This window comes from Pseudorca crassidens, chromosome 1 (genome assembly GCF_039906515.1).
Source record: "Pseudorca crassidens isolate mPseCra1 chromosome 1, mPseCra1.hap1, whole genome shotgun sequence".
Lineage (NCBI taxonomy): Eukaryota > Metazoa > Chordata > Mammalia > Artiodactyla > Delphinidae > Pseudorca > Pseudorca crassidens.
The window spans coordinates 109,229,697-109,247,719 of NC_090296.1; positions in this window are offsets into that span (position 1 = coordinate 109,229,697).

The following is an 18,023-nucleotide window of genomic DNA, read 5'->3' on the forward strand; positions in this document are numbered from 1 at the left end:
ATAGTGGTGGTTTGCTAAGTTTGACTTTCCTGTCAAAATTGTCACCATGTTGTAAATAAATTTTAAAAAGATGACTAGAGCCCGAGTGGAATAGTGAGAACTTAATACACAAAGCTCGGGTTGCAGGAAATTCATCTAAACGTCCACGACCTGACCTCCTTCTAACCCAAAGCACAGAACTTGGCAGAAAGCAGATGAAGTCATTAATATGTGGAAAAGGGATCTCTCAAAGGCACACCAAGACTGTGTGCCTTTCACTGATGAACATCAAAAGGAACTGTACAAATATTTACCACAATAAAATAATAAGTTCTGTCACAAAGCTGAGGAATTTCCACAATAGATACAGGACACTGTGTCATTAGCAAGGCAAAGTTTCTGTTTAGTACAGGCTCTGGATCCCTTCTGAAAGTGAAGTGTGGAGGTCAGAGCTGAAGGACTAACCCTTCTTGAGCTTTAAAAAAAAATGATCATCTGTGTGTGAGTGTACGTTCCTATGTGTACATGTGTGTGTTTGTATGCACGTGTGTATGTGTATGTGGCACTTTTAGACGAGGGTTAACAAAATTAAAGCTGCTAAAATACATCATGCAAACCACTCAGTTATGATTCACTGCTTTTCTTCCTTGTTTGGCTCTTTGTAAACTTGAAAATGGACTCAAAATTATACAACATAAAGGAATTATTAATTTTCTTTCATTTTGGTAATGGCTTTATGGACATATACAACTTAAAAGGAATGTCTACCTTGAAATATTTATTAGTGAAATGACATGATGTCTGGGATTTTCATTAAGGTACGCCAGCAAAATTAAAAAGTATATGTGTGCTTCTGGGGTGGGAGAGTAGATAAAACAACTCTGATACCATGTTGATGGTTATTGAAGTTGCATGATGGGTCCTTTGGAGAGCTGCATTGTTTTTCAACTCTTGAGTATGTTCAGAAATTTTTACAATAAAGGTTAAAAAAAAAAATCCAACCCCAAATAAAGAGGGTTTCTTTAAAAAGCACTAAAAATAGTTTACACAACAATACCGCCTTTTGCGGTAAAACACAGGGAAAAAGTGCAAAACCCCAGAGCAATAATTAATGGCCAATCCTACGTGCATTCCGTTGAGCCCAAGCAGCTGTCATAAACAGCTTAATTTAAAGAGTTGGGGTTTGGGGAATCATGGCACTGCAAAGAGCTACGTCCTGCTGCTGCGCCACAGAACTGGTACATATCAGACCCTTAAATTTTTAAACACCGTTTTCATGTTTTCGAGAGCTGAAAAACCTTTGAAAAGTCAGCTTGTTAGGAAATTCACCTTGCAGACTCCTGCTTCAAGGACTGGAGGAGGTGCTTGGGTACTGGCAGAATTGATTTGGGGGTGGGGTGGATGTTCACAGGTCAAATAGATGTGTCATATGCTTAGGAAGGAGCAGAGAGATGGCTCGGAATATATGGGGCATAGCTTTGTTATCTAACGCAGGATAGACTACCTTGCTGGAGAGGCATTTGGTCTACAAACCTCCCACCCACCTTTATTTTTCTTCTCCCAGTTTCTGTTCAAAAAATTGGACAGAGGCAGCATTTTGAAGGGAGGGCTATGGGCTAACCAAGAAGCAGGAACCTAGAATTCATCCCCCTATTGCTGTGTGCTACTGTGAATCTTAGACAATGACCTTGCCTCGGTGCCTCTCTGGGACACGGGAACAGCATCTCACACCCATGTCCTTCCCACCATAATGGCAGCCCAAATCCCCCTCCCCTAGAGCTAGATGGCAAACAAGAGGCCTATTTGGGTTGCAAAGTTTAAAGTGAACAGAGAGGTGCAGAAAATAACCAACAGGATCTAAGTCAGCAATTGAAAAATCTAGACTCCCCAGTCAAAAATATCCGAACGGGTCCAATCACCTTTCTCAGTAGCAGATTTAACAGTCCCCCTTAGTGCCTGCACTTTTGCCTAAATAAGCGAGTGCTTTGGCATTCTATGTATTAATGGTTCCCCAAGAACTTAAGAACACCTGGGTGCCGGCTGAACTTGACAAGAAAGGAAGCTTGCTGGCAGCCCAGAGCAAGGTCTCCTATTAATTTCTTGAATCGATCCTGGAAATACTATTATCCGGGCCAGGAAAGAACATCTCTTTACTCACAGCATCAGATTTGAATTTTTGTTTTAAACAACACTCTCTATTGCCCGTAAGAATGACTAATAACTGTCGGCTGTAATTTCCCAGAGTTTGTGGGTATGACTTCTGACAGTGTTCCTCACGTCTGAATTTGCCATATTTCGTCTGGGGGATGCTAAGGCTTTCAAACACAATTTAACCAAAACCCCCTGCTGGCTCTCAGTTCAGCCGGGAGAACTTTGTGGTTCTCGAGAACTCACTACCTCCTGCCCCCACCCCAAGAGTCTCCCCCGACGCTGCTTTCCTTCCCTGCATCCCACATCATCAATCAAACAACCAGAGAAACGCAGAAGCCTCCGTTCTCAAAGCCTCCGTTCTCAACTGCAATCAATACAACCAACTTTCCTGGGGTAGCACTGCATTCGTTTTGAAGGTCACGGAATGAGTCAGGGGCAGAAAAGAGAAAAAGAGGCCACGGGTTCTTTGACTCCGTGTCTCAGAGAGATCAGCCTGTACAGAGAAATAACCCCATTAAGATGGATTGATTGGACATAGAGAATGGACTTGAGGACACAGGGAGGGGGAAGGGTAAGCTGGACGAAGTGAGATAGTGGCATGTACATATATACACTACCAAATGTAAAACAGACAGTTAGTGGGAAGCAGCTGCATAGCACTGGGAGATCAGCTCGGTACTTTGTGACGACCTAGAGGGGTGGGATAGGGAGGGTGGGAGGGAGACGCAAGAGGGAGGAGATATGGGGATATATGTATATGTAGAGCTGATTCACTTTGTTATACAGCAGAAACTAACACAACATTGTAAAGCAATTTTACTCCAATGAAGATGTTAAAAAAAAAAAAAGTGGACTGATCGCCGGGGAGTGGACAGTCCAAATGAACAAAAATTCTGAATGATCAGAATACTGTTTTGCTATTTTATATACAGTCTCAAGAGCGAGACAAATAAACTTGCCTGGTGTAAGTTCTGATTCACAAACAGATAAGAGGAAACTGAAACCACAATAGCCAAGTACCTCTCAGAGGAGAGCGAGGCGCTGCTTCCGTTGCGATAATACTCTTATTCACATATTCTGACGTACATTATTTAAGTAATATTTATTTACTCATACAAACCAGATTTGTTGAGTACCACTATGTGCAATTCATAGTAAGATGTGCCATGGGGAAGGCAGATCAGGGTATCTTCAAAGAACTTGGTAAATAGCTATTTCTTAAGTGCTCTTCCAGTAGGAAAAAATAATTGCTGGAAATCTTATTTACACTATCTATATACAAGGGTATTTAAACAAATCCGACACAGGAAACATTTATATGTGAAACACATCTATTACAGATGAATCAGGATAGGTCTTCATGATTAAAACAAAAGACAAAATCCTTTGCAGTTTGAGCAAAGATGATTTCGGCAAAGGGACATCTCTGTGAGAAGCGCCTGACGCTCCAACAGAGCTTCACTCTTTGGGGGTCATTCCTTAGAGGCTGGTGATTTATTTTACAGAAGAATTCACCATAGAATGTGTACAACCAGCTCTTTAGAAACACATCAGTTGTTTAAACAAACTATATACCTATATTCGTTTGTTTAGCAAATCATTTTGTTATGGATTTAGCCCAGCCGAAGTCTACATGATTACAACTGGCTACATTACACCAACACCTTTTCTACTGAAAGCCTATCAAAGAAATAACAATAGCCCATGTTATCACTGTTTACCGTTGACTCCATTCTTTTCCGTTTCAGTTTGCCAAATACTGGTTAATTTCTTGAGTCCTGAATTCCAAGAATATTTCTACGTGTTATCAACATAATGTATATCATTAACATAAGTGCATGACATTATCTACATGTCATTAAAGAACTGAGCTTATGCAGCAGTTAGCAAACTAACTGGAAATGAAATCACAGATATAACTACCAAACTGAGGTGCAGCTAAAGTGGTAGCTTCCTCCTGTCACCCACTACATTATTTCTTCGAACTCTCATCTTTACATATACACAAATAAAATGAGTGTTTCTGTCCTGCCTTATTGCTATAGAGGACTTACCTGCAGTTCTCCGAACTTCTGACTCTGATTAACCTTGAAGGGACCTGGGTTACCCACATGCAAGAGGCTGACAACACCAGAAGAAAGCTTCCTTCTGAAGAATCAGAGTTTGTGGCTCACTTTTACTGCTCTTGTCACCTGTCTGACCTCCTGGACTCTGGGCCCTGCCCACCTAGGGTATCACCTAGACTTGCTCCTCTGTGGTTCAGCTGACTTCCCTGGACTCATTTCCCTGTTGGCCTGGACTGTCTACAGGCCAGATCCCTCAAGCAAGGCTGGACTCTGGTCATTCCTGGGCAGCCGTGTCCTGCAGTCATCCCAGGAGAATACAGGAAAGGAGGACCACACCCTCGGAGGATGCAGACCTTCTTGTTCTGCATCAGTGATGTCCAACATCAGACCTGAGAGTCCTCCTTTCCATTCCTCACCCTTCTCTCTCCATGTCTCACCAACAACGAGAACATTTCCCAGAGAGCTGATCAGGGTCCAGGGAGACAGGAAGCCACAGGAATTCTGCTTGTGAACATATTTACAGACTATTGAGTTTGTCTCACCTACTCTTTGCAAAGATGGAACAAGACGAGTTGGAGAGAAACGCTGGATTCGCTGGGGTATCTGTCCTCAGGCTGCTGAGAACCTTAAGGGTGTGGAGATAACGGACTTTCACTTTTTTCAGTAATCATAAAATGAGAAATCATAAAAGTTTTCTTAGGATACACATCTCCTTATCTAAGGAAGGAAGGAAGCCAAGTAAGATAGTGCCAAGGCTAGATTTTATTAAAAACCTAACAGTTATGCAGCTATAAATGGCCTAATATGAGGACTTCTATTTCAGCAATAGCAGCTACCATTGGTTTAGATGAGTAAAAAGGTTGAAAGACTGGCTGAAAGGAGAGAAAAAGACCACTTGTTACCTCAAAACTGATAGATATAGACAAATATGCCCCTCTCGAACCATTTATACACACACACACAAATGGGCATTTTCTTGGAAAAGCCAGGAGGAGAGAAAAGCAAAGGAGAAGAAGGCAGGTTTGGATTCGTTAAGCACTTTCTCAATGAAACAATCTGGAAAATGACTTGAAGTGATCTGAATCTCCCTAAATAAAACAGATGGCAGATTCTAAACAAATAATTCTTCCTGGAGATTTTCACACCCGAAACAAACATGGTATAAACTCCTGAGAGGTTATCAGGCTCAGTGTGTCGTCTCAAGGCAGGACTATCTTCAACACCATCCATGCATCCATGCATGCATGCATGCAGGCATGCATGCATCCATTCCAATAACAAATCAAGAAGTATTTACCGAGGGCTTACTATGTGCAAGATCCTGTGCTTGAGGACTGGGGGCTACAAGAAGGGCCAAGGCAAGCTCTCAGTCCTCAAGGAGGGTGAGTGGAAGGCAACAGTTTGCAGTGTGCGCAGATGTGTAGGGCTCTCCTCAGCCACACTAGAGACCAGGTGCTTCTATCTGTGTAGCCCAACTAACTCTGGAGCCCTTGACCTTGTGTTAGAGAGACTAGGTACTTAGGTAAAGGTGTTAATTCTCTCAAAGCTTAACAAGATCTGAAAACATGCAATTTGTATACTTTACCTCTGGCTTCATTTTATTATTTTACCCGTGTTTTCTTTCCACCCTGATTTATTCACTGAATTTGTATCTTGTGTACTGTCCCTATTATTATAAGCCACCTCAAAGCGTCTTAGGAAATTAACAGGTCTAAATTCTTAAAAAATAAATACAATTACCCTGCTAGATCATGTAATAACAATAACAAAGATGGTAATTTTTATTATTACAGGTAATGTTCATTGAGGAGTCCAGTGGGTCAGGTATCACTCCAAGCACTTTACAAGCATTTTCTCATTTTTTCTTCATGATAATCATGTGAGACTGTCACAATTATTATCCCTATTTCATAGATGAGGAAAATGAAGCACAGAGAGTTGATGTAATGTGTTAGGAGGTGGTAGAGAAGCCCTTTGCTTACTGGGCTCACTCTATTGTTTGACCCTAGGACTCTTATGTTGTGCCCTACCTAGTCTTGGGGGCCTCTGGAATACTGGCCTCCTCTTCTTTGTGACCCCTCCCTGACTTTGTGGCTGGGTTAGTAGGAGGCTCCCACATCTGAGCACTTGTATCTCTGGAGGGTGAGTTCCTCAAGATCATGGGATGTGTCCTCCTCACTTTCAAGGTGTCAGTGCCTGGTAGCATATATGAGCTACAGCAGATGTTTAATCAAGGCTGGTGTGGGTTGACTGAATGCATGAGGGCTTCATCACTTTCCCATGAACACTGTACAGCCCTCCCAGAGAGAAGCATCCAGGTCCTGTCTCCCTCCTCCCCACACTGGTCCCTTCATGATGGCAGCTGTCGGGAGCTTCACCTACTTGTATTTGGATAGTTCTCCCTGTCTAGGTGCTGCTTCTGAAGTTAAACAACTATTAGTCTGTGAGTTGTAAAGCATAGGCATCCAGGTTTTATCAAACACAGAGAAGCACATTTTGCAGGGAGAAAAGGTCTTCTTGATTAGTGATTATAAAATGGACTTGATTTCAGTCTAACTTAGTATATTCAAAAGTGCTATATTAAAAATTGGAATGGGCATTTTTAATTATCTTACGAGTTCAGGCATTTCAACATTTTCTCCCCCGCCCTGTATCCCTCCCGCAACGATTCATCTTAAAGCAACACCACCAGCACCAAAGGCTTCCTTCTCCTGCTCTGACATGGTCCTTCCCCTCTTTCATCATCTGTGCTTTTATTTCCCGGGCTATTTACTCGACAATTAGTCATGTTTTACTTCGAGATATAGACTATTGTGCCCAACTTTTTTTTTCTTATAAGTTTATCTATTTTTAAATTTATTTTTGGCTGAGTTGGGTCTTCGTTGCTGCGCGCATGCTTTCTCTAGTTGCAGCAAGCGGGGCCTACTCTTCCTTGCGGTGCACGGGCTTCTCATTGCGGTGGCTTCTCTTGTTGTGAAGCACGGGCTCTAGGTGCGTGGGCTTCAGTAGTTGTGGCGTGCAGGCTCAGTAGTTGTGGCTCGCGGGCTCTAGAGTGCATGCTCAGTCGTTGTGGCACACGGGCTTAGTTGTTCTGCGGCATGTGGACCAGGGCTCGAACCCGTGTCCCCTGCATTGGCAGGTGGATTCTTCTTTTTTTTTTTAAATTAATTAATTAATTTATTTTTGGCTGTGTTGGGTTTTCGTTTCTGTGCGAGGGCTATCTCTAGTTGCAGCGAGCGGGGGCCACTCTTCATCGTGGTGCGTGGGCCTCTCACTATCGCGGCCTCCCTTGCTGTGGAGCACAGGCTCCAGATGCGCAGGATCAGTAGTTGTGGCTCACGGGCCCAGCTGCTCCGCGGCATGTGAGATCTTCCCAGACCAGGGCTCGAGCCCGTGTCCCCTGCATTGGCAGGCAGACTCTCAACCACTGCGCCACCAGGGAAGCCCTGGCAGGTGGATTCTTAACCACTGTGCCACCAGGGAAGCTCCAATTGTGCCCGATTCTTATTTAACTCTTGCATTGTTAACTCATGGTCCCCACATTCCTGACTGTCTCCTGTGGAAATTTCTTGACAAGAGACCATCGTGACTTGTGCCTCTTCACAGAGTTTAGTCACTCAAGTATTGGTTCCATGGTGGTTTGGGAAAGTCCATGGAATGTCATAAAAGGTTATGTCCCTCAAATAAACTGAATAGAAATGTCCTCCACTACTGGATATTTATAAGTGTAGTGGAGGGAGGCTCTATAGAGCAGTCTTCAGGCAGAACTGTAGAAGTTCTGGTCAGATATGAATGGTAAGAAAGGCAGAAGGTGAGGGTGGCGATGGGGAGTTGTTCAATATTTATTGAATGGCCACATAAGCTAGGCACTGGGCTAAATGTTTTGTGTACTTGATTAGTAATCACAACAACCTCGGATGTGGACATAATGCCCCTTTCCTTCTAACTATGATTAAAATGAGTTTCAGAGAATTTAAATAACTCAGACAAGGTCACACAGGGGTGGGGTTTGTGTAGGACTCCAGGTTTATCTGATTCCAAAATTATACTTTTTTTCTTTATACTGCTTCTCAGAGTCACCTTCATCTGAAATGCATGTACCAGCTAGAATCCTCCTTCAGGCTCAGAATGAGGGAAAGAAAGGTTAATAAGAGGCCTAGCTGGCAAGGCCCATAAATGAATGAGTTCAGGACCAAAAGGAAAGAGAAGCTGAAAGGTCTAAGTCCCTGGTTGTGGTACCATTGCAAAAACAAAGAAGGCAAATGGTTCTCAACACTGGTCATCCACGGCCAGTTTAGAGCACCTACTGTGTGCAAGGCAATCTGCCACACTGCAGAGTGGAACAGACTGTGGACACAGTCATATTACCCAGCTGCAGACTTGCATTAAGGCCAGATGAGCCAGAAGGGCTCCCTTTGCCTTCCATTCCCGCCTGCAAGTCAGCATCCAATGGGGTCTTGAAATACCCAGCGAAGCTGGTCCCCAGCCTCACCTCCCTCCTGCAGGGCTGCAGACGCGCCAGGTGTCTGGGGATGGCGGGTACCCGGCAGGCGCCACCAGACTGCAGGCAAGCAGGGGGTTAATAGCTCATAAAATAAAACCCTCTAACACAAAAATGTTATTTTAATTGTATTACATTGAGGAGCCCTGAGGGTCGTGGGGTAGATAATCAAAAAGGACAAGGAGGAAATTAAAAAAGGGAAGAAGGCAATCAAAAAGGCCATTTAGGAGAGCCCCTTAATCCTCCATAGAAAGAACACTAATTATACTCCAGAATCTCCTTATAATTAACCCTGATATAAAGTGTTTTTTGAGCAGTAATAACTTTCACATTCACAATCGTTTGGATCACAAACTCCACTGAATGCCTCACAAACAGCAGCTCGCGCAGGTTGGCCGCTTTTCCTCCCCAGCAAGCCTCACGATTACATGTCCACAACCAGAAAGAAATATTTCTGCCCTCAGCTAACTCCCTTGCTCAGTTGAACTCAGCCCATTGCTTTTTTTTTTTTTTTTGGCAGGAATAGCCCCAAGCGCAACAATACTTGCACCTCCGTCTGTCCCTTCCTTGTAATTGCTTCCCTGTGCTCCTTGAGCCTTTACTATGGCTTGGAATCCCGACGGTTGCAAACCCACTGAATTCCCAGCATACCTTCCTTAGCTAACAGACCCCTGCTTGGATGTACCTCCACTCCTAGGCTACTGGGCACACAGTGCCATAATCGTTCTTAACGTTTCCAGACAAAAGCAAAGATTCAGACAGACTCTGCCCAAAACCCGTCCAAACTAAGAGCCTCACATTCCTTGCCCTTCCTTGACAGCTGATCCCTTATGAACTGAAGCTCCAAGCTGTCAACTAGAATAGTTCAGGAGCAAAACAGAGCAGGGAAAGACTGCAGACAGCTCTATGCTTCAGGTGTGCAGGGATCCTTGGGAAGAAAGATGGAAAGGAAAAGGCAGCTTGGACCCACGCTGCGAAGGAAAAAGGCCTGGAATAGGTTGTTTGGGGCTTTTTTTTTTTTTTTTTTAAGGCATGCAAACGAAAAGAATCTGTCCCTGTCCTCAGATGAACCGGCCAGTGTTCTCATCCCACCCAGTAAGAGAAGGAGCAGGGTCTCAGATCCCATGAGATCCCCAGGGAGTGGTTTCAATGGGGCGCCTGGCTGCCAAGTGAAACCCTAGGAGAGGCTCACAGGGCTACTGACAGTCACAGCACCCGGAAGGTATCTGTCCCCTCTTTGAATGTTCTCTTGGGCCTGGCTTCCCCTCCTCCCTCCAAATACACAGTAAACGGGTTTGAAAGGTCTGCTTGCTCACAACAGGCTGCCTCCTGCCTTTAACCAGAGATTAGGAAACCAAGGTCTGTGGAACACTGAGCCCAGTGTTTTTCCTCTGTATCAAGAGAATGCACGCCAAAGGAATTTTTCCATTTTTTCTTGCGTGCTATTGGAACTAAAATCTTACTTCTACTTCCCATCTGGGTGATTATTATTTATGTAGTATTTAACATGATATGAAGATGCTTCCTTTGTTTCTGTTTTCTATTTTTTTTTAACCCGAATCCATAACTGAGAGACAGATGTTCTCTTACCATTCATTAGTACTGATAAATGATCTCCAATATGCTCACTGCCCTGGGATCTAGGCAATATGGAATAGGGATTATATTGTCCCTGCTTGTGTGGGGACTATGTTGCTCCTATGTGATTATATACTTGGTTGAGCAGCAAGTTATAGGTTGTTAATACAGACTAACATATGTTCGTCTGTATGATTTTAAAATATCACTACTCAATAAATCATCATTCTTCTCATACAAAACTCCTATAAAGATACACAATTCACTTACAAAGTTGAACAAGCAGATTAAAAATGAAGAATAGATGAGTCTCCCACTTTTTAGTATTTTATAAGTACAGTGCACATGCACGTACAACTATCATACACTAAAGAGAGTTAAAAAGATCTGTGTTGACATCCTTGCTCCGCTCATTAATTCAACAAGTACATGCTGAGTACTAGTCATTTCTCAATACCTAAAGATGAGGCAGGCATAGATTCTGCCCTCAAAAAGCTTAGCGAGTGATTGAGGGGGAGCAAGCCATACTTACATATAATTAAATTGCAAGTCAGAGTGTGAAAAGTACCATAAGAAAGGCGCAGATTAAAAAAAATTATAAAGTGATGAAGTTGCTATATAAACATAAAATATTATTCATCTCATCTGGCAGGGGTCTCCTCTTAAATTATCCCGTTTGAATACAAAGTGATACTCTAGTTTCCATAGATGGGATATTTACAACTTTCTCTGGTGGGGTATCTATTCTATGTTTAATCAGTAGTAGCAACAGGAGCTGGAAGCCCATAGGAAGAGCTGAAGCTGGTGCTGATCTTTACCTCCTATTTTTTTGGTGTCCCTCTCTTGAGGTTGCAGTTTCCCACTTTGGCCTCCCTCCCAGATCCTCCACTCCATCCCATACGCTGGATGTCTGCCGCTTCATCAAAACTTCATCACTAAGGAACCCCACAAATGCCAACGAAGAGCATTCCAGTTAATGCCAACACATTAACTGGAAAGGCTCAATCTCTCGGTAGCTTTCCTTATTCCAACCTCCAACAAAATATATTTTAACAAGGTCTTCCGGGGATGAGTCCTGAACCAAAAGAAAACTCCGTATGAGAGAAGATGGAGAGAGTAGAGCCAGGAGTCTTGGGTGCAAGTCCTACATTACTCACTCACTATAGTAACATTGGACAAACCCATTTACTTGTCTAAGCCTCTGTTTTCTTCACTGTTAAAATTCAACAGTAGCAGACTCACCATGTTATACGTAATATGTAATACAAAGCTCTCATGAGGTATATGAACACATTTTAAGACAACCATGAATGAGAATTTTAGTCACGTGCAGGGCATCTTTTTGATAGGAGCCCTGTCTACAGTACCTTGAGTAGGTTTGTCCTACTGTGACAACAAATGGCATTGAATCCATCCCAGCTGGACTGTAATAACGACGCAGTCACTTGTTTACTTGTTCCTCTCATTATGCATTTAATCCAAACTGCACTTTATATAGTCAGGAGTAGGGCTAATAATGTAATATTTTCCATCTGACATTTCATCTCTCTGCTTTAAGGCTAGATGCTGACAAAAGATGTAGCTTCAACATTAAAAAATTGCTAGATTCCCTCTTTCCTGGTTCCATCTCTTGGGGTAGTAAATCAAAGTGTCCTGAATCAAAGTGGCCCTTGTCGTGACCTGTCACTCTTTACGCTTATCTCTTGTTGTACTAAAATAAAGCCACAAACAAGAGTAAAAAGCTAGCGTGTGGGAAGCAACTTTTAAAGAGCAGACCTTGATATCATTTAAAAATAGTCAGCAGTTCCATACGATGCCCCTAGCATCTTATCTTCCTTCAGCTGACCACAGGAGAGGGCCTGAAGTAGGAGACGCTAGAAGGCCCTCTTCACTATAAAGGAAGATGGCTTTCCTCTCTCATTTCATGTCTGTGTACAGGACCCCAGGAGATGATCATTACCAGCTGGAAACTTTAAGATTATCAAGGACATAGGAAATGCCATTCTCCTCACTCTGAATAACTGCATTTGGTCCAATGGCCTTAACCTTTCATGGCCTGAGTTCCTTTGCTGCTCTCTTCCAATTAATTTCAATCATTCTTTCTTTAAAACATAGAGGTAATACATGCTGGCTGTAAATGCTAAAAAATACAGTCAGATGTAGAATAAAAAAAAATCAAAAGACCCCATTCACTTCCTCCCACATTCCCTAACTCCTCTCGTCTCTTCTAAGGTAAAAGTTTTTAATATAAAACTTTCTAGGCTACTTTATAGGCTTTAAATATAGGCTTAAATAAATAAATATATATATATATGTATACATATATGTATGTGTGTGTTCACTTATATTTTTCTTTGCACATTGTTTTGTGATTATTTTGTTTTACTTAATAATATATCATGGATTGGTTTCCAAGTTGATATAGCTATACTTGCATCATTCGTTCCAACTGCTGTATAGTATTATTTAGAATAAATTGAAAGGCGTATTATAGTCTGAATTGTTGTGTCTCAGAAGTTAGCTACTTTATGTAGGAAAGGAATGCTTTTTCTACAGAAACAGCAGCATTTATGTTGCTTCTTGACAATAATCTGGCATATATTAGGGCTAAACAGTAGCAAGTGGTAAAGCAAAGAGCGAAGCAGTAAATCATTTTTACCTCAAGAGACTTGAGAACCCTGATGGGCCGTATGGGGCAAACAGCTAGCAGCGATGGTGAATATGGTCATTTGAATTGTGTCAGGAAACGGGCCATACCTCAAACCTCCAGATAGTACACGTGAATTTCACCAATAGAAATTCATTCCTTTGGTCTAAACATGGCTAACTCTAAACACTTCTTTTTAAAAAAATTTTTTAAAACGTTCTCTTTAAACATGCATGTTTTCGGAACGAGCAACCACTTAGTTGTTTGGGTGCTTTCCTTCCCGAAAAGTATGATTCAATCTGAAAACACTGAGTGTTTCTGGTGGAAGAGGATTCTAAAACTGGGGAGGGAGAGATGCAAGAGAGAGGGGATGTGCCTAAAGAAGAAAACAAAAAATAAAAACAGTAAGATTGCTAAATTAGCTGAATATTAGTCACCTGTCTGGAGATGGCCCCAACTGCTTACAAGCAAAAGATAATTTCACCAAGCAAATAAAAAGAGACTTTTATAAAGGAGGTAGCTTTCTTTTGTTGACTAGAACAGAGGAGAGGTGGAGAAATACAGCAAGCATCCCAACACCCCCACTCCTGTTTATGGCAGACATCACTAATCTACTGTGGCATTCTTTCCCACTGAACCAGGACGCGGCCTCAGATTTCTTCTGTACTCAGCACTCCAGGCAGCCACTACGCATTGACTCTAGTTGGTGCCCCAAATGAAATCCAGTTTGTCGTTCATTTATGGGAGTCACTGTCTCCATTATGACCAACCATGGGTTTGAATTTCACAAGCAGATAGCAATTGCATAACCTTAAAGCTGCTGTTAGGATTCTTTTTCAGTCAAGTATCTACAGAGGACACATCCCAGGGAAAACAGGAGGTCTCTGAGCTAATGAACTGGGATCCTCCCCCACCAGACTGGAAGCTCTGCAAGAGGAATGGCTTTATTCTCCTAGAGCCCAAGAGAACATCCGATGGATGGCAGGTACCGAGTTGAGGGATCGCCCAAATGAACTGTACAATGGAATAGAGCACATCTCCAGCAGACACTCGGTCTAAGAGCTCTCAAGGATTAACAGAAAGTTTGCCATAAAAAGTCTTGTTTGGATGGTGCAGCCTCTGCATATGCACCTCCCCCCCTGCAACTTAGATACATGGAAAAGGACCTCTTATCTAAAACTATGATACAGTGTTTTCAAATACGGCAATCATCAAGGAAAACAGAAATGGAATCTGACAGGAAGGGGATGTGAGTGTCCACTTTTTGGGTAATGTAAGATGGAAAGGTAGGTGAGAATGAGCCAGCAACTTCCAGATCCTGGAGAGGGGGCAAAGCTGGGCTGCCTGCTCAGAATTCAGGCCAAAGCTTTTCTCCCTGTGGTGAATCTTCAACAAGCAGCTGGCTTCCTGCACCCAGGGCACACCGAAGAATCTACCATCACATTTTAGGAAGCCTTCCTGGAGTTTCAGGGCAGAAACTGTCCCAGTCAAAAAAAAAAATCAGCAAATAAAAGAAGCCCTTAACCTGATTTGACCAGCTTTGTTCATCATATCCGAGGGAGGTCAAGCAAGCCCATCCAGCCTAAGATGGATAATTAATCTCATTGTCTCTCTCTCACTCACCCACCCACACACATGTACACATGGAAACTCACACATGTGCTCACACTCACATATTCTCACACACTCACATATCCACACACACACACATACATCCACGCACATCTACTCACACACCTACTCACTCACACATTACACACACTGTCCTATCTTCAGCCCCCAGAGGAGCAGACTCAGATATTGCCCCACCCCCATCATATTATTTTCCTTCTCAACAGCAACAACTCTCCTTTGATAGAAATCTCCTTCTTCTAAAGGGACACTCTCATCAACACCAAGCCCTGGGGACCGTGTGGAAAATAAGCGCACACCTGCTCTGCCGTCGGCCCCTTTATTGCCGAGATGGTATTAGCCTGTTCCTCTGGAGGAATACTGGCTCAGAACTTTTATAAGTAGGAGACTCAATTATGCTTCTTATGAGTTCCCTAAATTTGGAAATAGAGCTAAATAAGGAAATACATTAGTCAATGTCCTTCTCAACCTCCTCCCCTACTCATTTCTCAATCTTTTTTTTTTTTTTTCTGCTTTCATGGGGTGCTTTGACTTAGTAAAACTGCCAACTGTAGCACCATAAACAGGGCCCCATACTGAGATGTGAAAGGGGACAAGTGAGGAAACAAATGCCAAACTAGGTACTCTGAGTATGATCAGCATATGGTTAAGGCCTCATGGGCAAGTGAGGGCCAAGCCAAGTTCACCGAACAATGATCAATGTCACAGTGAGATTCCCAAGAAAAAAAACGTTTCAATACAGGAGATCTTTATACTTGAACTAAAGTGCAAATAGTAATGTTGCCAAAATTTGGGGATTACAGAGGTGTCCCCCAAGAATAAGTCCCAGGGAGGAAAAAAAGGCCATGGCCTGAAACTTAAACGATATTATCCCACATAAAAAGTCACAGTAGAGATACGCAGTTACCTTACAGAGGTCTTTCTGGAAGACAAAATTTGCAACCTGCTTGATTTAGAAATACATCAAAAGAAGATATGACCATGAAGTCTGACCATGGAAGCAGAGAGAAAGGAAGGTTATGGAAACCAACTTGGGCAATGCCCTTCTAGGGATTTTTCAGGCGGAAGGCCCCCAACAGTTGTTCCCAGTGGCAAGGAAGGAAGTTGAGTTGCCTGATTTATGTGTATTCAACTACCTGCACACCGATGAGGTACTGGAGTTAGGAGACAGAGGGAGAAGGAGGGGAGGAGGGATGGAGGGAGGGACAGAAAGAAGGAGGGAGGAAGAGGAAAAGAGGGGGAAACTGAGAGGAGAAAGAGGAAGAGAAGGAGAGAGGAAAGCGGAGGAGGAGAGAGAAAGGGAGCGTGAGGTGAATACAGGGGATGTGACCCTGTTGGTTCTTCAATCAGCCCCAGTACTTGAGCCTATCAGCATCTCTCTGTGCTTCATGATGTTCAGTGCTTAAATATAGCTATTGCTCATTCAGTATGACCCCTAACCAGCGTTTCCAAGTGAGATCCTTGGACCAGCAGCATCAGCATCCCCTGGGAATTTGTTAGACATGAAAACTTGGGTCCCACCCAGTCCTACTAAATCAGAAAGTCTGTGGGTAGGGCTCAGCAGTTTGTGTTTTAACAGGCTCTCTCGGTGATTCCAACACACGATAAAGTTTGAGAACCACTGCCCTAAACACGAATCAACTACTGCATCTGGAGCTCCACTGAAGAAATCTCTCATTTACATAAACACAAGAACATTCTGGTTTTATACATCAGTTTGGGAGCCTGCGGGATTTGAGTCTGTCCTCACATCTCTGAATATTGCAAAGACAAGTCTTTGAGCTTGGGGGAGCTGAAAGCTGGTCCTTGCCAAGAGGAGAGAGTCACCAAGGTAATGACCCACTACTAGGCTTCTGGACATTTGACTTCTCCATGTGCTGAGGGGAGGTTCTCCTCCATTTTCAGACACAGAAAAATAGGTTTCTGTGATTTGAGAGAGACCCACACCTTGGTACCATGCTTTAGAAAGGTCTAGTGCACTCTCCCAAAACGGCCATTCAGCTCTATGTATAATGTCATGGTAATCATGTGGCCACTTTCAGGTGACAAATTTCTGTGAAACTTTTGGCAATGGCTAACTAAACTGTTTTCTTGCAATGCAATATATCACTCTCGTGTGTGTTTCTATACTGCTTTTACTGTTTCATGTTCTTTGTTATGTGCACTCAGACTTGACTTGTAGACAACTGTGGGCAGCACAGTTGGGTATAAAAGAGAGTTATTTAATGGTGTTATTTAAGGTGTGCACCTTAGCCACGCAGTTTACAAAAGCAAATCCCTGTGAGGTATAAAGCATCAGAGAGCAAAACAACAGTCACTGACATCTCTGTAGAGGAGAGAAAGAAGCTGAGTCACTGAGCTTGCAATTCAAGAGAAGGCAAATATATCACAGAACAAAGGATGAACCTCCACCCTGGGTCACAGGACATCAGCTTCAGAGATGTTCACCAACACAGAAAGATTTGTTGCTTACGATAAAAGACATCTGTGAAATGTCTTTCACTGAACAAAGCATCATCTGACCCCTAACTAAACATAGCTTGCTTTATAAAAGGTTGTTTTTTTTATATAATATTGCCAAACACTATTTCTGTAGTTCTTTGAAGAAGAGAAAGACCAGTTAGTGTTATTGAATCTGTGGCAGACATCATTCTAATCTGTGTCTGAGAAAGTATATCACACCTATACCTACCTGCTTAATTTGCTATATATTTAGGGATACAGACTAACATTATTTAATAAAAAACAAAGCAAAACACTTACACTACTGAGTGCCCACCATCTGTAGAACTGTGCTAAGCACCCTCAGGAAAAAAAGAAAGGCAGGGACCACTTTGGCTTCCAGAAGAGACAAGGTACACAGAAGTTCAGTACTGAAATGTTTGTGTTTAGAGAAGTTCCATGTGAATTAGAATGTGGCAGGAGAAACTTCCATGGAAGAGATGAGCTTTGCTCAGTAGGTAAAATTTCACAAGGAAGTTTGGCAGGAAATATAAGCAAAGCAGAACAACAGAGACAAGATTCGGTGTTTTTTAAGATAAAATGCAATTCCTCACTTCCATTTGGGATGAAATATCTGGAAGCAGCAAAGCCACCAACAGGAAGCTTGATTATTCACCATCAGAGAAAGACGTATTGACTTGACTGTCCAAGCCCAACTGAATCGTCCATTCCCAATTCTAAACACAAAGTAGATGAGATGTCTCCATGCCCTTCCCACCAGGGCATCATCTAGCACATTTCAGCTGTCACCGCTCCTAATTATTTTGCTCCCTCTCACCTCTAAGGAGTCATCTAGGGATCAAAGAGATGCTATCAGAAGCAGGGACTGAGTCTGGTGGAGAAGCTGTGCAGGTTGTGGGAGTCAGAGTGAACAGGGATGTCAGCTCGCTGCTAAGTGTAGGGCCCAGATTCAATTTTCTGCTTTTCCCCCTGGTCCCAAAGTATCCTGGAATAGTACTTCCTGGTT